The 22,037-nt window shown below is 38.8% G+C and overlaps 1 protein-coding gene across 5 annotated transcripts in view; it reads right to left on the bottom strand.

Moving 5' to 3' along the window:
• Positions 1 to 22,037, bottom strand: part of ENOX1 (ecto-NOX disulfide-thiol exchanger 1) — a 553,951-nt gene that overhangs the window by 271,812 nt on the left and 260,102 nt on the right. For all 5 annotated transcript variants that reach the window (XM_043579372.1, XM_043579396.1, XM_043579389.1 and 2 more), the window contains one exon: positions 668 to 811. The gene's annotated coding sequence lies outside the window, so the exon portion shown is untranslated. The remainder of the gene's footprint in view (positions 1 to 667; positions 812 to 22,037) is intronic.

The raw sequence follows: 22,037 nt of genomic DNA, 5'->3' as shown, positions 1-22,037 counted from the left end.
AAAACATGTACTTCCAAAATAAAACGCTTGCTTTGCGGGCAAGCTTTGTTTTATTGAGTAAACAACAATATCGTTCGCAATTTTTCAAGCGGTTAATATACACATATTAAAGGCAACAACAACCCTGTTCTATCATTGTAAATCAGAGGGTGAGTACCCCTTGGGAGAGCTACGTGAAAACTCTCTGGTCGCTGAGGCTTTAGAATTTAAAAGCTGTCATAATAATCATACTAGTTGATATTGACAGATGAGGTTTTGATTTTTAGTGTTTCAAAATAGAATGTATCCACAAGGCCTCTAACTAATTGATAGCACTTAACAAAATCTGATATATATAGACATTCACTATAAATTTATTAAATCTATCCCGTTAGAATTTATAGAACCCAAAATAAAATTTGTTTCAAGCCCAAGTGGGGGATATTTTATTTCTAATATCCTTGTGACATTCTACAGAGTATACAAGAATAAGTATGAGAAGTAGCATATCAGATTTCTTTTCATTTCTTTTATCTGTCTCCCAGTGAAATCAAGGGATTACAGTCTGTGCATATTCTACTTCCAGAGTTCTTATTACAATGGGGTAGGACTATTATCCCTTTTAAAAATATCCCTCAAAATTAATATCTTCACTAAGAGAAATTAGAAAAAAAAAATGAACACAAACCTTAAGACCTCCGGAGGATCAGAAGACAAATATGTTCTCTGAGGACTTGGTTGAAATAACGCATTCACAAAAGTCTTTTAAATGGAAGCTGTTCACAAAGGGAGTCCCGTGGAAGACAGTGTGGCTTTGACATGCCAGGTGCTTCTGGAAGGAAAGAAAAAAGCGCGCTATTAGGAAGTATCCGAGTGCTATTACTGCCAGTCCCAGCCATCATTGTATTAGCATCAATTGCTATTATTAATATAATGGTAGGAATTTCTGTAATCTTGTGTCCCCCAAATCTTATTTGTAAATGGCAGGGTAGGACTCTGTATCTGAAAACTTTTAAAAGCCAGGAGTATTTTACGAACTCTTAGTTTTCTCATTATCTAAGCAGGCTAGGATTGAAGAACTGTCCATGGGGTATGAGGACAGAGGCAGCAACACCGGTATTTAAGGGATTCCGACCAGCACAGCAAGGGCCTGCATACATACGGGCTCTTTAATTTGAACCACAGGCCTGCGACTGAGAGAGAACTGGCTCCATTTTACGGATGAGAAAACTAAAGCACAGACTCCTGATGCCGGGCTTAGAACCCAGGTCTGTAAAAGTCCAAAGGCTTCATGGCTCGCTCTTTTCCTCATTTGACTCTGTGGCCTATGTGATTTAGAAAATATATTTTTTAAAATTTTTATAATGTTTATTTATTTTTGAGAGAGAGAGAGAGAGAGAGAGAGAGAGAGAGAGAGAGAGAGAGCATGAGCAGGGGAGGGGCAGAAAGGGGGAGACACAGAATCCAAATCAGGCTCCGGGCTCTGAGCTGTCAGCACAGAGTCCAACCCAGGGCTTGAACTCGTGAACCACGAGTTCATGACCTGAGCCGAAGTTGCATGCCGAACAACCGACTGAACCACCCAGCTGCCCCTAGAAAAATATTTCACAAACAAAATTGACGAGAGAACAGACAATGCAGCAATTTATTAAATTAATTCAAACATCATTAAATTTAGGACATTTTCTTTCCTAATTTGCTTTAGTTTTATGTATGGTACCGTCTTAATTGAGTCACAGGAAATACAGACTCCCAGTTGTAAGCAGGGCAGCCTTTCTCCCATCTTCGATCTTGGGTTTTCTTGCTACAGATGGGAATGGAAGCCACACCTTGTGTGATATCTCTGAGTGGTATTGCTGTGTCTCCTCATGGCTATATCCATCTTAATGGCTGAAGGTGACCGGGAGGGCTGGGCAGGGCACCATCTAGATTTCCATTCTCAATTTGAGTCAAATGTCTACATGTTTCCAGTCTCTCTAGTGCCAACCCAGCCCCTCGGCCTACCCCCCACCCCCACTGGCTGGCCCAGCATCCCCTCTGACACAGTGTTTCGGGGTCACTGCCCACCAATAACGTCTTCAAAATCTCCCTCGAAGTTCCAGCTTTTTATGCCACCGACTTCCGAGTATTGGGACTTTTAGCTCATGTCCACACCGCGTTTGGGGAGCTCCTCAGAAAAGCTTTGAGAATGACGGAGCGAGAAGGTCACACATAACCTGAACAAGTTTGTGTTTTATTTTTACTTTTGGCAACAAAAGCTTAAGTCATGGATAAAGAAACAGGGAAAAGACGATTGATAGCATTTTCAGAGTTCTGTAGGACTGGAGCCTGGGATTGTTACATCCGGGGGAAAAAAGAAAAAAGAACAGAGCCAAACAGAGCCAGTTTATCTTTGCATAAAAGAAGGAAGAAGGGCTTGACAAAGAGCAGGGGGGGAAAGTATTTGGACCACGGGATCTAACCTAAATGACAGGAATGAAAATAAATAGAAACTCTTCTTAAGACCTCATATACTAGCGTTCTGTTTTCTTCACAGCACTCAGAGGCAAAGTTTCAGGTTCTCTGCCTAAAGCTGCAGAACCTGTTTCCCATAAAATCCCAGGGGCAATTTTCAAGTATTCACTCAGCCACTATTGATTGCTCCATTTATTTATGAGGTGATCAATAAGTCAGAAAACTCCAAGAATATTGAAATGAGCAAGACAGTCCTCTTCTCGAGCCTGTTAACTTTCCTGGAAGGGGATATAAGTAGGATGTCAGAAATTATAAGAAGGGCCTACGAATAAGTGTTTGAAAGAACGGGTCTGGACCAGACTACCTAAGGTTGTTCCTGTTTCATTACTCACTAGCTGCGCGACCTGGGGCAAGGTATTTAACCCTTTACCCTCAGCTTTCTCATCTGCAAAATGCAGAAATGATGCACTTCCCGCGCAGGCTGTTGTGAGCATGAACACAGGTTATACGATAACCTATATAAAGCGTTAGGCAAAATGACCGGCACAGAGTTAAGAACCCATCGAACGTTAGGGAGAAGTAATACGACTGTACTGCCAGGTAACAGCCCGGCATGATGTCAGTGAGGCAAAAAGCGCTCCAGAGCTTTAGGAAGTTGGAGACCCTCTCTGTAGGGGATGAAGGGAATCAGCAAGGCTGCAGTGGGAAAGGTAGCATTCAAGATCAACCGTCACTAAACGCGCACGAATGATTAGGCTTTTATAGAAATCCTCTGAAGATAATTGAAAAGCTAGGAAATGAGCTACTTTAGGGAAAAAAATAGGCCCATGAAATTAGACATTATTTCCCAGGATCTGGTGTGAAAGTAGATATCTACCGTAACAACACAGCCAGGGAATGATGCAAAGAAGAAAATATATGTATCGCTATGAACAAAGATATAATATCTCAGTGAACCCTGTTTTGTTCAACTGTAATCCAAAATGACACTATGGCTTTTAATGGAACTTGGCAAGCTCTAGACATACCATTTTTAAACTTAGCTTCAAATTTAAATCATAGGGCTTGTGACTCAAATCTCCAATGTGACCTTTACAGGGCATTGTTCAGGAAAACATGCCTGTCGCTGTGCAGAGGAACCTTTTATTCTGGAAAGTATAATGAAAAGATGGACTGTATTGTTACAAGCACAGAGCCACAGAAGGACCGTGACTTGTGATTTTCTAGAAGCGGTGAAAACAAAGACTCTATTTGATTTTGCATCGTTCATTTCGAGATGTTGTCTTATCCTGTTAATGAACATTCCCATTTCCTTCATATTCCGGACTTTAATCAATTCAAAAGAAGCTTAGCAAGAATCGCATCATTTATGGATTTAAAATGCAGTCCCTCTGAAGTCCCTTTTTAAGGGGACTTACTGAGCCATGCTACTTTGTCCTTGCCGGACCCATATGATATCGTACTAAACAGAAGAACTGAAAGCACATAAGGCTTGAATTCTTCCCCATCCTCCCTGCTTCCTGGCCCTGGAAGGTCTGCGTGAGGAGAGTGAATCTGCAAAACACTAGTAGCATCCTTCCCTTTTCGCCCTTCTTTATCCCTTCCCCTGAATTAGGAAATCCCACCAACTTATCTTCCCATTCATCCAACTCACGATGTTATACTTCACGCACTACCATAAGCTTCTAGCTGGTTTTCCTTCTTGTAGCTCATCCTGAAAATAGTCAACAGATGAGTCATCCTCTCTGACTGGTCTATGGTGGTGATAAACAAATATCTGGAGAAAAACACAAATGAATGACTACAGAAATGAAATAAAACCCAACTCTAATTATGTATATCCACTACTGAAGAACCTACAATCGTGTCCTATTTTCTCAAGCATCAGATCTAAGCTCCTCGTTAAGAAGAGATGTTCCCACCATCCTCTCTAACTTTAAAACAGGCTGTTTCTGACCTAAACCCTTGGGTCAAATAGAAATGGTTTGTTTATTATATTACAGTGAATCTCACGTAGGGGTACGTCCCAATCAGCCAAGTCTACTGAACTGGAATCAGCACGTGAATGGTATCACCATAGGCATTTTAAAAAATGCTCCACAGGTGATTCAGATCAGATGTACATCACTTGTTAAGAACCATACTTATTCGTAGGCCCTTCTTATAATTTCTGACATCCTACTTATATCCCCTTCCAAGAAAGTTAACAGGCAGATTGCCCTCCTCTGCCGTCTCCTCTTCTGCGTACGAACCCATCTTTCACAGCACACTAGAGGCCTCCCCTTCAGTGACTCTCCCGAGGCCACAACAATATTTTATCCCTCTCCTGGCTTCTCATTATAGACTTAAAATATTTTAAACTAGAAAGATCTCCCATTGATTCTCTTGCTTGACTCTCTGCTAGTATCACACCCTTGTGGTAATCTCCTTGTCCTCCCCACCTTGAGTGTGGGCTGGATTTAGTGACTTCTAGTGAACAGAATATGGCAAAGGTGATGGAAAGTGACATCTGTCTCGTGCTTTGACTCTGATGACAGCAGCTGCTTCATTGTGGACTGACCAGTGGAGTGACCCATTTGGTAAGGAACCGAGGGAAGTTTCCAGCTGATGACGAGCAAAGAACTGCTAAGGCCCTCAGTCCAACATGGGAGGAACTGAAACCTGCCAGCCACTGAATGAGTTTGGAAATGGATCCTCCCCCAGTTGAGTAGGGTGTCCGTAGATCCTGCCCCAGGTGGGATGACTGTTGGGTGGCCCAACACCTTGACTAAAGATTGTGAGAAACTGTGAGCTGGAAGATTCCCCTAAGCCATGCCCCGATTCCTAATTGTGATGGTTAACATTATGTGTCAACTTGGGCAGGCCGCGGTACTCAGATGTTCGGTCCAAACATCAATCTGGATGTTGCTGCGAAGGTTTTTTTTTTTTTTAATTTTTTTTTCAACGTTTATTTATTTTTGGGACAGAGAGAGACAGAGCATGAACAGGGGAGGGGCAGAGAGAGAGGGAGACACAGAATCGGAAACAGGCTCCAGGCTCTGAGCCATCAGCCCAGAGCCCGACGCGGGGCTCGAACTCACAGACCGCGAGATCGTGACCTGGCTGAAGTCGGACGCTTAACCGACTGCGCCACCCAGGCGCCCCGCGAAGGTATTTTTTAGATAAAATTAACATTTAAATCAGTGGACATTGAATAAAGCAGATTACCCTCCATAATATGAAGGTTACTCTCCAACCAGCTGAAGACCTTAAAAGAAAACAGACTGAAGTATTCCAATGAAGAGGGAGTTCCGCTTGCGGACTGCCTTTGGACTTGAGCTGAAACATAACTCTTCTCTGGATCTCCAGCCTGCTGGCATGCTCTGAAGATTTTGGACCTGCCAGCTTCCATAATAGCATGAGCTAACTCCTTATAATACATCTCTCTCTCTCTCTCGATAAATAGACCTATAGATGTATATGTGCATAGGTATGTGTATATATGTACACAAGCATGCATCTACATGATATACACACTCTTGATTCTGCTCTTCTGGGGAACCTGCTAAGTTCCAGGATAATCTGTCAAACAACGATACATAACTAATATGAGATGCCTCCCCACTCTAGTACTTATCAGACTGAGTTATAATTACTTTTTAAGTTCCTCTATAATCAGAGCCTTATAGCTCCCAGTACTAAGCCTGGTATATGGCAGGTATTCAATACGTATCTGTTAAATAAACTAGTGAGTAAGTGATAAAGCTTCAGCAGCAGTGTCTTCATGTAACCACCCACGGCCAAAACAAAAACAAAAACAAAACGAAGGCAGCAATTCCCTAATTTATTGTCTGTAGTCACAGGCACCTTCAAAAAAGGTACAAATAAATATAAGAGTTGTAAGATGACATGCATATCCCTTCAAAGGTGAGCAAAGGAGTAGACGTGAAAACTGTGACATGTCTGGAGACTGGAGTGGAGGCTTTATGGAGTTGGAGAAGACCAGAGTGTGACCTCCAGAGGCGCAAATGTGAAATTTTGTAGCGTGGCTTAGAGCTCATGGCAGGGTTTTGTATCAGATGGATTTTGTCTCGGAGTGTGTGTTTCTGAAGATGAATGTGGCACCGGTGTTCAGAATAAGAGGAAAAAGGGGCAAGGCTACTGCTAAGAGAGTGAGTTAGAGCCAGCCGTGAAAATACTGAGGAAGGGCTAGCCAGAAGAAAAAGGCAGGAAATGGAATTCCATCTAATTGACGGAATTTCTCCTATTCATACTAAGATAAAAGAAGTAGTGAAAGATTATAAGAATATTTTGAGCCAGGGCCTGGGGACAAGTGTAAGAACACTGACAAAATGTAGTGTTTTTCCAGAGGGCAACAGGCAAGTGTCTGCCTGCCTAGGGAGTGGAAGGCAATAATGAACTCGGCTTTGAGGTATGCTGAGTTTGAGAAATGTCACATTCCCTCCTATGTTTATGCATACTGAAAACCCAAGGTTTGATAAATCTTTCCCCAAAGATTAGTTCAGAATTTCAAAGACTAGGTCTTTATTTTTTTTCCAGCTGGGATATAATTTACATATAGTAAAATGCACAGACCTTCAGTGTATATACTTCAATGAGCTGTGTCAAAGATATACTCCCAGGGAACCTGCAAACCAGTTAAGATAAAGAGCATTTCCATCACCCTTGGAAATTCTTCTCCAGTTAAGTCCTCCCAGAAGGGGAGTTCTGATTTGTGTCACTATAGATAGTTCTGCCTATATGCAAAGTATATATACATAGAATCATAGAGCATATACTCTTTTTTGTCTGGTTTCTTTTGCTCAACATAATGATTACTGTTTATTCTTGTTGTGAAATGTATTGGTTAATTCATAAGAATTACTCCACTGTATAAATGTGTAGTATTCCCTTGTATAAAAACACCATAATTTGTTATCCATTCTCCTGTTGATGGACATTGAGGTTAATCCAGCGTTGGCCATCATACACAAAGCTATCATGAACAGTCCTTTTTTTTTTTTTAAAGTTTATTCATTTCTTTCGAGAGAGAGAGAAAGCTGGGGAGGGGAAGAGAGAGAGGGAGAGAGAATCCCAAGAAGGCTCTGAGCTGTCAGCGCAGAGCCTGATGTGGGACTCGATCGGAGGAACCGTGAGATCATGACCTGAGCTGGAATGAAGAGTCTGATGCTTAACCAACTGAGCCACCCAGGCGCTCCTATTATGAACATTCTTATATAGGACTTTTTGTGGATATATCCTCTGTTTTTATTATGTAAATAGGGCATGAGTTCTGGGGCATAGAGCAGGTACATGTTTCAGTTTGAAAGGAACCACCAGTCTTCCAAAAATAGCTGTTCCTATTTTACCCTTCACCAGCACTGTATGAGAGCCTCTACATTCCCACGCCCTCACTGGCATCTGGTCACAAGTGCTTTTATTTTTATCTATTCTAGTGGGCAAGAACTGGTACTTGAGTTTCCATTTCCCTTAGGGCTAATCATGTCATTATTACATCTGCAAATGTTTTTTGTCCATTGTAATAGCTTTTGTGAAGGTTTTGTTCAAGTAATTTGTCCTTCAGGGGAAGGGTGTTCTTTGTCTTTCTAAATTAACTTGTAAAGTTTCTTCATATATTCTGGACTCAATTCCTGTGTCATACATACGTATTACAAATTGTTTTTCCAGTCTGTGGCTTCTCTGTTAACAACGTCTGTTCATAAGAAGGAGTTTTTTGTTTTGGTGAGGTCCACTTTGTCATTTGTTTTTCTATAGTGTTAGTGCTTTTGGTACCCTAAGATAGAGTTGCCATAGTTCTAAAGCACAGTTCTACATTTTTTTTTCCAGAAGCTTTACAGTTTTTGCTTGTGTGTCAAAGTCTATGATATACCCTGAATTAATTTTTGTGTGAGGTAGGCATTAAGTTTCATTTTGTTTCAATACAGTTAATAAACTGCTCCAACATCATTTGTTGATAAGCCTTTCCTTTATCCTGCTAAATTGCTTTGGTGCCTTTGTTGAAAATCAATTAACTATATAATTGCTTATTTCCTGACAGTTGATTCTGTTCCATTGATCACTTGCCTATCCTTATCTAATACCATATTTTCTTAATTACTTTAAGAAGTCTTTTATAGAAGTCTTGAAATCAGGGAGTGCGGGTCCCCCAACACTGCCAGTCTATCTTTCAAAAAAAAAAAAAAAAAAGAAAGAAAAGAAAGGAAAAATGTTTTCGTACTTTGAAGTCCTTGTATTTCCATATAAATTTTAGAAGTTGTCAATTTATACCAAAAAAAATCAACAACAAAATCTTTTGGGACTATGTTATATCTGTACATAATTTTAGGAAAACCCAACATTTTAACAATTCTGAGTCTTCCATTCTGAAACATGATATATCTCTCCACTTATTTGAATCTTCTTGAATTTTTTATCAGAAATGTTTTATAATTTTTAGTGTACAGGTCTTATACTAGTTATTTAAATATGTTGCTACTTCACGGTTCGATACTATTATAATCAGTATTGTTTTAAACTCCATTTTCCAATTGTTTCTTGGTGTATAGAAACAGAATTGGTATTTTATATTGAACTTGTATTCTGAGACCTTACTAAATTAAATCAATTTTTGCTAAGTTCAAACAGTCTTTTTAGGTTCCTTAGGATTTTATAGATACGCAATCATGCCATTTGTAAATAGAGACAGTTTAATTACTTCTTCCTTTCAATCTGTAAGCTTTAAAAATGTCTTTTACTGGTTAACCCTATTGCATTGGGTAGGATCTCCAGGACAGTATTAAAATGAATTAGTGAGAGCAGACACCCATGCCTTCTTCCTGATTTAGGAGGAAAGCATTAATTGTTTCAACATTGTTGGTTATAGATGTTTCATAGATGTCCTTTATCAGATTAAGGAAGATCCCTGTATTCATAGTTTTGCTGACACTTTTTATCATGATTAGGTGCTGAATTTTGTCAAATACTATTTCTGGGTCGATCGATATAATCATATGATTTTTAAACTGTATGTATTTTTTTTAAATACTGATTTAAAAAATTTTTTTTTTAAGTTTACTTATTTATTTTGAGAAAGAGAATGAGAGAGACAGAGAATCCCAAGCATGGCTCATGCACGGCTCGATCCCAAGAACCGTGAGATCATGACCTGAGCTAAATCGAGAGTTGGCTGCTTAACTTATTGAGCCACCCAGGTGCCCCAGTGGACTAATTTTTTAATGTTAAATGCATACTTGCATACTTCGAATAAACTCAATTTGGTCGTGATATATCATTTTTAAATATATCACACTGCATTCTATTTCTTATCGTGAATTAAATATTTTTGTGTCTAGGGGCGCCTGGGTGGCTCTGTTGATTGAGTGTCCGACTTCAGCTCACGTCATGATCTCACAGTCCATGAGTTTGAGCCGCGCATCAGGCTCTGTGCTGACAGCTCAGAGCCTGGAGCCTGCTTCGGATTCTGTGTCTCCCTCTCTCTCTGCTCCTCCCCTGCTCATGTTCTGTCTCTCTCTGTCTCAAAAATAAATAAAAACATTTTAAAAAAAAACTTAAAAATAAAATAAAAATAAATAAAAAATATTTTTGTGTCTATAGTCATAGGGATGTCAGTGTGTAATTTTCTCTTACAGTGTTTCTTCTCAGGATTTAGTATTCGAGTTACACAGACCTCAGAAAATGACTTGGAAAGTGTAGTCTCTAACTCTATTTTCTCCACTTGCTTCAGATTTGTATTATTTCTTCTTTAAATGCTTGAAGGAATTCACTAGTGAAACCATCTGGATCTAAATTTTTCTTTGTGTGAAGGCTTTTAATTATTAATTCAATTTATTTAACAAATACAGAGCTATTGCTGTTTTCTATTTCTTCTTATATCAATGTTAGTAGATTTTATCTCACTAAACAAGAAATTTGTCCATTTCATCTAAGATGATTTTCTTTGTCTTTTACTGCTTCTCACATCATATAATAACAATTCCTGGACTCAGGTCTTTTTCTTTCCACTTTACTAAACCAAACGCATCTCTCCTGACTTATTTAGCTAAATGTTGTATTTTCCTTTTCTGTGAGCTTCTCTCAGCCCTTACTGTTTTAATCTTATACTGCCTTAGTTTTTCATTATCTTTCATTATTAAATCTCTGCAAATAGACTGCTTGGAGGCAGAAATTACATCTTTAACTTCATTGTCCTCTATAGCATCAAGCATGCTTGCTTAACATTAAATAAATATTTTGAGAGTACTGATTTGCCCACTCTGTGGGTTACTCTAAACATCTACTGTGGAAAAGCTTGGAGCATCTCATAATTCCAGGCAGCATGGAAGTGTTAAAAATAATGATAATAATGAAAACTATTTGGGGGCATGTCAAAAGGCAAAGTAGCCAACCGGAAAGAGTTTCCAATGGCCAAAACCGAACCGATTTGAGAAACAAAATAAATAATAATAACATTGGATTATGTAACTTAAAAATAAAATAAATACCTGTGAGTCCATAATGATATAAAAATAATTGAATAAATAAATAAATGGGAGAAAAGAGACAAGTCTTCTCGCAGAATTTCAGACAAAAATGTAGAAGGAAGGAGTCAAAACAGAAAATAATTGCAACACCCAGTAGTATTTGTTACAGGCCAGATTTAAGGATGAATACTAAAATTTTAGTGGGCAAAAACTTAAACAAGAACACGATAGTTATATAGCGTCTAAGAAGACCCCTAAAATATTAAAATCACTCTAGTCATTTTAACGTATGTCCAAAAGTCTTTGATACTCTTCTTTCTATTCAGGAGATGGAACTTAATTTCTCTCCCCTTGACTGTGTGCTAGCATTAGTGACCTGCTCTAAATAAATATAATATTGAAAAGAAAATAGTAACTGTGAAGGAATCTGGCAGACAGATCAAGTGATCAAGGTTCATATCACCAGTAAAAGTCATGAAGATATCATGTACCTTTGAAATAATGAGAAGGGCACTTCACCTCTGTGGTATTGTTCCCTAGGATCGAAAAGCCTAGTTCAATCGTGACAAAACCTCAGGAAAAAACAAACTGAGGAAAATTCTACAAAATACCTAATACCCTTCAAAACTGTCAAGGTCTTGAAAAACTGGGAAAAACTGTGAAACTATCACAGATTGTTGGAAACTAAGGGGACGTAATCCCTGTGGTATTCTAGATGGGATCCTGGAACAGAGAAGGAAGAAATGAAAAACTAGTGAAGTCTAAATAAAGTATGGATTATAATTAATTGCACCGGACCAAGGTTAGTTCATTAGTTTTGATAAGTGTAGCAAGGTTACATAATCATAGCACAAGTACCATTAGGGGGATCTGGGTAAAGAGTATACAGAAACTCTCTGTATTATCTTTCTTCTTTTTTTTTTTTAATTAATATTTATTTATTTTTGACAGAGAGAGAGAGAGACAGAGTGCGAGTGAGGGAGGGGCAGAGAGACAGAGAGAGACACAGAATCTGAAGCAGGTTCCAGGTTCTGAGCTGTCAGCATAGATCCCTACGTGGGGCTCCAATACATGAGCCATGAGATCATGACCTGAGCTGAAGTCAGATGCTTAACTGACTGAGCCACCCACATGCCCCTCTGTATTATCTAATTCTTCGGTAAAAAATTAAAATTGTTTAAAAACGAAAAGGTTGTTTTCTTTTTAAACTTTTAAAAAGCATCTATTGTATCAGACCCCACATTTATGTTTGGATTCACTGGAAGTCTGTGCTCCTTGTATTTATATTAATAATTGAATTTATGCTCCCTTTTGTGAAATATACAGTCTAGATTGGATTTAAAACTACACATCAACATTTTTAAGAAATGGACTAAATAAGAGCAACTTATTAGTAACAACATTAATAAAAGCTATACCAATTACATCCAAGAAGACACAGGACACCATTAGAGAAGTAAATAATAAATGTAAATATCCAAAACCACTCTTCCTCCAAAAGTCAGTGAGATAATACAGATTCTCTTAGGAAACAAATACATAAAAGAAATGTATAGCTATCTTTTGGTGAAGTAGTACCACATTATTTTACATTTTAACTTTACAACTTTAAAAATATATGAAATTTATACTGGTTCTATAGGTTTCCAGGTCAAGATGGCAAACTGATCACATAATTTATCCCTTGCCTTTCTACGTCCCTATTAATATTAAAGTCAAGAAGCCAGATCCATACATCTATAAAACCGAAGAAAATAGGAATGGGTGAAAAAATTTGGAAAAATTCTAGATGATGGAATTGAACAGAGGACTAATAAAGCTGTAATCTAGATACATGTGGGAAGAGAGGATGATCCAAACAATCCAGAAAGTTGGAGAATACTGCAGAGAAACAATGAGATTTCCAACAAACTCCCTAAAAAATAGGGTGCTAGACTATAATATCTCACAACAGAGGAAGAGTTTCCAGTAGAATTTTTATTCTTTTTTTAAAATTTTCATTCTTAAATATAACTAGATAAAAACTATTGACAGACATTTGAAAAAAGTTGGAAAGATAAAAGAAAATATTTATAACAAACAGAGAAAATGTCCTTTGAGGAAACCTGAATAATTTGGGGAACAGAAGAGAACTTTAAAATCTCTAAAAAATAAGATCAAGGGGGATGCCTGGGAGACTCAGTTGGTTAAGCAGCTGGCTTTTGGCTCAAGTATGGTCTCAGGGTTCATGAGTTCAAGCTCCACATTGGGCTCTCTGCTGTCTGTGCAGAACCCACTTTGGATCCTCTGTCTCCCTCTCTCTGCCCCTCCACACCCACACACATGTGCTCGCTCTCTCTCTCTCTCTCTCTCTCTCTCTCTCAAAAATAAATAAGCATTAAAAAAATTAAAAACAAACAAGAATAAGATTATTCAAAAAAGGAACAAAAACTAAGGAAGAGTACTAGAAAATTAAATTCAAAAAATTTAGAAGTCAACATCAGGTAAGAAAATCAATTTGAATAAGCCTCTCAAAAATTTTTTAAATACCAGAAATGGAAAACAGAAAAGAAAACAGAAAAGATGTAGAAAATCTGACTAGAAGGCCCAACTGCTATGAATTCCAAAGAGAATTCCAAAGAAAAACAGAAGGGAGAAAATAATCAAAGAAATCATTTAAAAGAAATTCCCACAACTAAAGGTCACAACTTTTCAGAATGAAAAAGCCCTTCAAGAAGGGATATCAAGGAAAGAATCATAACCAGTTATTTATTAGTTACAGATCCTAAAGATAAGTGTCTAAAAATGGAAACAGGAAAAGTAACTTTCAAAGGACAAGAATCAGATTTCTTATCAGCAATACTGGATGCTAAAAAATAGAGCAATGTCTCCCAGTTCCTAAGGAAAATTATGTTTAACTTCTAATTCTTGATCTAGCCAAAACATTAATAAGTCATTTTCACACATGCAGAAATTCAGAATATTTACCTCCTACATTCTCTTTTCAGGAAGCATCCTAAGAAGGCTTTAGCAGCACATAGGATTAAAGTGAGAAAGAGGAAGACATGCATCCAGGAAAGATCAGTGTCCAACAAGATGCCTAGGCAGCAAGTGCTCCACCATGGGACAGAGGGAGGTATTCGGATAAAGGGGGAATTCCAAAGATTTCATTCGACCTTCTGAGAAGCTGAAAGTACTTAATGGTAACATAATGGCATAAAATGCAAAGAAAAACAAAAGCAACTAGAAACTGTACAAAAACAAAAAGCTATACCAGATAAGGCAATGTAATCATAGCATACTACTTAGATAAGCAGTTGAGTGATACTTATATATTCATAATAATTTTGTATTCATTTTCAAGTTTTATAATTAACCTGCACACAAAACACTAAAGTCTTAACATGGTTAAAAATAGAAGATAAATGATGGGACACCTGGGTGGCTCGGTTGGTTGAGGGTCCAACTCTTGATTTTGGCTCAGGTCATGATCCCAGGGTTGTGGGATTCAGCCCCACATTGGGATCCACACTGAGCATGAAAGCCTATTTGGGATTACAGAAAATAATACAAATGATACCAACTTTAATAATGTAGAACTAACCACACAAATGAGAGAGACTGGAAGATATTAAAGGGAAAAGAAGTTGTGAAAGGGTAATATTCTCATCTTATAATGTAAGAAATCATTAGATACTCTCTATAGTTAAAAAGATAGAAATATAGACATAAGTATATTATTGTAAAGTACATAGGTAACGAGAGAATTAAGAATTGGAGTATTTTGAGAATCAGGACAATAGGGAGGTAGTGGTACAAATAAGCTAGATCTTTATCTATCACCATAGTAAGTCAACGGATCTTTTTGTGTCCTAAGACTCCATTTCCAAAGTGGATCCCCCCACATCAACGAACAATTCTCAGACACCAGCAACATGTCTAGTAATTGAACCAAATTGTGACACTATCTACCTGGAGATAGCACCAGATTCTATTAAGGGTTCTGTCCTACAATACTGCCTCCTCACTCTGACCAGTTCAGAGTGACAGTTGCAAGTTTGGGTTGTTACCTATGCTTCTGACCCTTCAGCTACAGACTAGAGGTTCTCATGATGGCTGCTTCCTTGGACTTCAGATGCCAGTCACAAGTCCTGACTGTCACCTGTATTTCCTTTTTTTAAAAATTCTTTTTAACATTTATTTATTTTAGAGACAGAGAGGCAGAGCACAAGTGGGGGAGGGGCAGAGAGCGAGCCAGAGACAGAATCTGAAACAGGCTGCAGGCTCTGAGCTGTCAGCACAGAGCCTGACATGGGGCTCAAACCCATGAACCGTGAGATCATGACCTGAGCTGAAGTCGGATGCTTAACCGACAGAGCCACCCAGGTGCCCCATCACCTGTATTTCGGACCAACTGGCTAAAACTCAGAGGTTTCCAAGACCTCCTCTTTGATTAGTTTACTAGAACTGCTCACAGAACTCGGTGAAACATTTTACTTACTAGATTATCAGCTCATCATAAAAGGATATGACTCAGGAAGAGCCAGATGGAAGAGGAGAGAAGGCAAGGTATGGGGAAAGGGCAGGGAGCTTCCATGCTCTCTAAGTTGTGCCACTCTCCCTAATCTCCATGTATTCACCAACACGGAAGCCTTTGGAACCCTGCCCTTTGGATTTTTATGGAGGCTTCATTACATAGGCCTGAGTGATTAAATCATTAGCTATTGGCAATAGATTCAACCTCCAGACCCTCTCTCCTCCAGGAAATCAGGGGGTGCAACGGAGAGTTCCAACCTTCTATTCATGGTTGGGTCCCCTGGTGACCAGCCCCCATCCCTAGGTGCTTCCAAAATTCACCGCATCAACATAAACCCAGTTGTGGTAGAAAGGAGCTTATTAAGAATAACAAGACCCCCATTTCACCCTTATGGCTCTGAAGCAGACTTCAAAAACTCAGGAGAAGACCAAATATTATAACAAAAGATATTCCTATCGATCTTATCGCTCAGGAAATGCCAGGGGTTGTGGGAGCGGTAAGGCAGGAACTGTGGGCAAAGATCAAACACATATGAGAAATATATTCTGGTCACCTGAATGATGAAATATCTATTTCTTATAAATCACGGTATTCAGCAGATAATACCCAAATTTGATAAATTGGGAAATGGTTGTTACACGCAAAGCAACACCACACACACTTGCACTCAATTTAGCCAATATTATGTATCTAGAGCTTTAAAGGCTCTAGACAAAAATATAAACACAGAAACAGTTAAAAGAATTACAAGCTTTTCTCTGGGCAATGACTCTGGGGGTGGAATCCAGAACTATAGTTTTTCATTATAAGCCTACTCTATTTTTCAATTTTTAGAAGCAGATATGTGTATTTTATTGATGAAAATAAATGTGAAATATTTATTTGGAAATCACCCAACTAGACTATGCTTCATAGTGCAGACCTCAGCATGTAAATAAGCTCTTGGTATTTCAGAAATTAAAAGACAACATTTTTAAGCCTCCAATAGGAATGTCTGCTACAAATTCTACCCTGTGGCAGACAATATCACGGAAGTAATTTTAGAACACGTGACAAAATAGCCTGCTTTGGGTATAGTAAGTGTTAAGGAAATTAAAAACTGTGGTTAAAATATGTGAGAAATAGATGAAGTGAGTAAATGCCTATCCTTCATAACTCTCCATGATGGTCCCTAACACATATTACAGAAAGGGGCACATTGGTCTTATTAGGCCACTAATACAACAATAGAAGACTGCTTAAATTGGAGCCATCCTGGACTATCTGGAGACTGTCATTTATTCCCTCTGAGATTTCCAGTAGGCAAGGTGACAACCTGCCCATCAGAATCAGCATCTGTGAGCCACATCCCCAGCTTTCATTTCTAGGACACAATACCTCCACCATTTAAACATGATGTAGCTCAAATGACTTTAGGCATACTCTGACACCACAGAATTTATGGCGCCTGAAATTAGGGATGTACCTGATAGGGCATGAATTTGAGTTTTCTGGATATGACAACTACTGTGTGATATAGATTTGAAAAAAAGTAAAGTGAAGTCAGAAATTTTAAAAAGAGACAAATGTCAAAATAAGAAAGATTGTAGAGTCTGTGGATGGTATTCTCATTCATCTTCAAATTTCCTTTGCTCCATGTTTAAACATTTCAAATAAAGAGTTTTTCCAATGTCATTCGATACAGGCAAACATCTGAAATTCAACAGCCAACTTTAAATACTCCCCATCTTGTAGGAGCGTTAAAAATGAATGCTGGCTTGCTTTTCCTAAAGAAAAAAAAAAATGGGCTTCTATCCTCCCTTCCTGAATGAGAATTTTCCAGCCGTTGCTAACTTTCCAGATGTAAATTCTCAGAGTTGGACAGTCCTATATCTAAATACTCCTTTTTAGCAAAAATTAGGTCTCAGAAAAGTTCCCAAGTAGTAACAGACTTCAGATCTCTGTTGGAATTCATTACGGAAAGAATTTATCTGTACATATATAGAGATATAACTAGAAGAGGGAAGTCTCCATGATGTTTTTGTAATAGAATAACAATAAAAAAGTAAATAATCTATAAATGTGATAAGACTGCCTTGCTGTGAATGAAATAAGAGCTTAAGGAGCCTTCAGATCAAGTCATGTGAGCTTTCATAAGCCTTCCAGAAACAGGAAAGGACGAGATTTTCCTACCCTGCCAGTCTGCTCTGTTGTTTCTTTTTTTTTTTTTTTTATTAAATTTTTTTTTTCAACGTTTATTTATTTTTGGGACAGAGAGAGACAGAGCATGAACGGGCGAGGGGCAGAGAGAGAGGGAGACACAGAATCGGAAACAGGCTCCAGGCTCTGAGCCATCAGCCCAGAGCCTGACGCGGGGCTCGAACTCACAGACCGCGAGATCGTGACCTGGCTGAAGTCGGACGCTTAACCGACTGCGCCACCCAGGCGCCCCTGCTCTGTTGTTTCTGATGTATTTCACCCGTAGCAGCGGTGGTTACTTTTATAATTACTATGTAATCCTTTTAGGTGAGGTGCCACCACAGCAAAGATGTTGTGTCATTTGCTACTACATTTCATAACCTAGAAGAGTATCTCACATAGAGTAGGTGTCCTGCACAATTTTTAAATGAATAACCACCTCATAATTTTATCGTAAAAAGCAAAGGGACAAGGCCAGATGAAAGTGCTTTGCAAAGTCTAAAACGTGTTAAGACGTTAGTTATCGTTGCTGTTACTCAGCATAATCTACTTCCTTGTTGGGGCTGGCTCCTAAGAGCTCTAACAGCCATTCCCTGTGTTTCGGATCCTAATACTAGGCTACGTAATTAGAGTCAGCTACAGGTGACAGGGAGAACAGCACAGTATTCAGGGTGAAAACCAAATGCCGCCTCTGCGACTCACTCACTTATTGGCTGAATGACCTTGAGCAAGTTACTTAAACTCCATGCTTAGTTTGCTCATCTGTAAACCAGGAGATAACGGTGTCTAACTAATAGGGCCGTTGTGAGAATTAAACGGGCTACTGTATGTAACTCACTGGAAACAAGGCCTGGCGTACAGAAAGTTCTAAGAGGGCTGCTGGGGCTGATGTTACTGCTCCCACAGAGCAGGAAGTTCAGTAAGGTCCACACGGTGATTTGTTTTAAACTGCTTAATGCTGTACAAGTTTAAGGATAAATTTTGTGTCCTTGAATTTCTCTGAGTTTCAGCAGGATGCACTGTTCCTCTACATATCTAGCTCCCCAAAGAGCCGCAAGGAGCTACAGCTCAGTAAGTTATATGTTTGGGGGAAATATGGATATTAGCTGAGGCTTTTAATCAGAGAGGCAGCTTCAGGGTCTCCATCCACTCTTTATGGGGTTTTCAATGCGTTTTCACTTTCATGAGGCCTCTTCATGTGACCTGGACATGACAAGCTTCTTTAAACATGAAACAGTTTTCGTTTTGAGATTTGCTTTAGAAACATTCTTAGCGTCGGTGAGCTAACGTATTTTCAGATACCGATTTCGTTCAGAAGAGCTTCGTTTATTCTTATTGTACACAGGATAGAGCTTGTGAAGTTATATTTATATTGACTCTTTGTTCCATTAGTCTTGAAATCCAGATGCCAGTTCGCCTCAGTGTAAACCTATCAGATGGACCTGAACTTTTCTCGAGTATTTAAAAGGAAAAGCCCAAGACAAAATAACACGCCATTTCTGAACCATACTCTGTGCTCCGAGCAAGACCCTTCAGTTACAACTTCTAAATTAGGTCAAGGGGTTCTCCTGGGGGGCGGGGGGGGGGGAAGCAGTTCGCCAGAGAAGTTCTAAAATTCCCAAAATAAAGCATAAAGCAATATGCCATCTCACTGATTCTTGTTTGTTCTTTTCCAGTGCTTTGGGAAATGTTAGACCATTGGTCTGCATCATTTCATCTCCTTGTAGGGGAAAAACCGTCAACAGCAGCTGTTGCTTCAGACTTCCATAATCTCTCAGGTTCGTTCTAAGAGATCCAAGAGGACATCGCCCCAAATTTCCTTTGCAGAGGTGATCATGCCATCACCCCAGTGTAAAGCTTACTAGCGTGTGTCTCTCTCTGTGTGTATATACGTATTTATGTAAGTATATATAATGTACATGAGCTGTTACTGATTTATTTTTCATTTATTGCCTTCTAGAACCAGGGGTTGGGCTTTTCTATAACTAGTAGGACTACAAATGGCTGCTGAGTTTTAAACCCTTACACACGATCAGTTACACAAAAACAAAAATCCTCCCAGGGTAACAGAGCCCAGAAAAGCTACTTCTAACTTGCTTTCCTTCTGACTATACGATGTACTTCTAATTACACAACACTGTGAGGTTCCTGTACCATCTTGCATATTTTCATCCAAAAATTCAAACCTATTTCATCCTGAGAACAAAAGCTGGCAAGAAGCACTCGAGTGATGAGTGAACAAAATGCAATAAAAAAGCAGCATACTGACATGGAAATGTCATGTGTGCTGCTGAATGGCACACAGCTCCAAAGTTTACCAAAATATTGTGAAACACTTTGCCAATGAGCATATAATTGACTGAAAGACTTGCCAGCACTATTCTAGAGATGTCTAACATACTATATAATAAAGAAGATCATTTACAAAAAAAAATTAAATGTTAGAATACATTTTTAAAGAGCTTCCAAAACCAATGCGTTTTTTCCCCCAATTTTGGCCAAGGAAATTACTGAGATATTATCAGCTTTCATGTTTTGATGTTCATATTTTCCTGGCTGCCTATCACTTGCATTTCTGCATGACAGTCAAATCAATCAGTCAATCAACATGTATTCATTATTGAGAACCTAAGAAGCATACATTTCTTGGCTCAGATTGCTATTGGTCAGATCCTGATTCAGGAGGCCAGCGTCTGTCCTTCTTTACGAGCATGTATATTCTTCCATCCATCCACCCATCCATGCATCCATCCGTCTAACCATTCACCCGTCTAACCATCTTTCTAACAAGTATTAATTAGTCAAGTATCTAAGATGCGTCAAGCACTCAGAGAAATAATGGCAAACAAGAGAGATTCCCTGCCCCCATGGAGTTTATAGTGTAGCTGGAAAGATCCACTTTGCGCTCAGTGTAGGATAAAGAAAGAACAACCTGCTAGATGGGCAGTGGAGAGAAAGGTTATAAAGAAACTTCTGAAAGAAACAGCATTTATCCTGAGGTCTTAAGAGTAAGTGGTACTGAGTCAGAAAATAATGAAGAGAGTTAGGGGTCAGAAGGAACAGCATGATTAAACGATCCAACAGGAAAAAAAAAAAGAGCAAAACATTAAAAAAAAACTCACAGAAGGAAAGGCTGGCATACAGAGAACATGGAAAGAGGCGGCAAGAAATAAGACCAGAGAGACGGGCACAGGTTGGAACTCTTCCTGTTTTTCTAAGATTCATCCTTTGCCTTCGATCCCTTTTCTCTGACAGTTTATCATTTTAATAAATACCGGACAGGACTCTAATGATATACCCTGAAATAGCAATAAACAATGACAGCATTATTCTAGTATTCTTAACATGAACCTCTCCTTGCAACCCCGTGAACTGTCCATAACTAAACACAAGCAACTCTCCACTTACCCACCAAGGAAGTCTGGAGAGCTTTTTACACGACAGGTTAAGCACTGGAGCTGCATCTCTGCCTGTGAGTTACATTTCCTTTTTGAAACTTACTTAATGAGGAAAAATAATGCAAAACTAAAGAATACCTTGAATGTCAAAAAATAAAAAAGGAGGAGCATCACCGGTACTCCTTTACCTTCAAGTAAAAGTTCTCCCGCAGCTGTTGATCACAGTTTGAGAGACAAGAGGTTTCAAAGAGAAATAAAGATTTCAACACCATAACTTTCCATTAGTTGATTACATAAACAATGAAATGCTTTCATAGAAAACATCAAAATCCTTAACTATGAAATTCATATATTGATGCAATGCTTGTTTATTTTTAAAAGTTTTTTTTTAATGTTTTAATTTATCTTTGAGACAGAGAGAGACAGAGCATGAGCAGGGGAGGGGCAGAGAGAGGGGGAGACACAGAATCTGAAGCGGGCTCCAGGCTCTGAGCTGTCAGCACAGACAGGCTCTGTGCTGAGTTCGAGCGGGGCTCCAACTCATGGAGTGTGAGATCATGACCTGAGCTGAAGTCGGATGCTTAACCGACTGAGCCACCCAGGCCCCCTTGCAATGCTTGTTTATATTCACACACACTTATACGCACATCTGTGTGTGTATCTATATCTCACCAGACAGTGAGGGGAGTAGTCATACTTAGCTTTGATCCTTGTGGGTTAAGACAGGGCAACAACATCCACTTCATGTTCACCTCTGAAGACAAAGAGGCAATTTTGGATTTCAGCTCTTTTTCATACTGGATTCTTTTAAAATTGAAGTAGAATGAACTGTGATTCAAACCAGTGTTACATATCCTAATTTCCAATTGAGGGTTTGTTTGTTTTTAGTCTTAAATACTTTGTTTCATGATGGTGAGTCCCAGTAGGTACCTGCTAAATTCCCAAACGAGAAGCAACTATATTTCACGAAAATGTTTATATCTAGTACCAAACACATCTTTATCTTAATAAATTAGGAAATGTCTCTCCTATCCTTTTGTTTTTTAAATCCTC

Source organism: Prionailurus bengalensis, chromosome A1 (genome assembly GCF_016509475.1).
Source record: "Prionailurus bengalensis isolate Pbe53 chromosome A1, Fcat_Pben_1.1_paternal_pri, whole genome shotgun sequence".
Taxonomy (NCBI): domain Eukaryota; kingdom Metazoa; phylum Chordata; class Mammalia; order Carnivora; family Felidae; genus Prionailurus; species Prionailurus bengalensis.
Note: the sequence above shows the minus strand (reverse complement) of the source record. Positions and strands in the feature narration are given on the sequence as shown.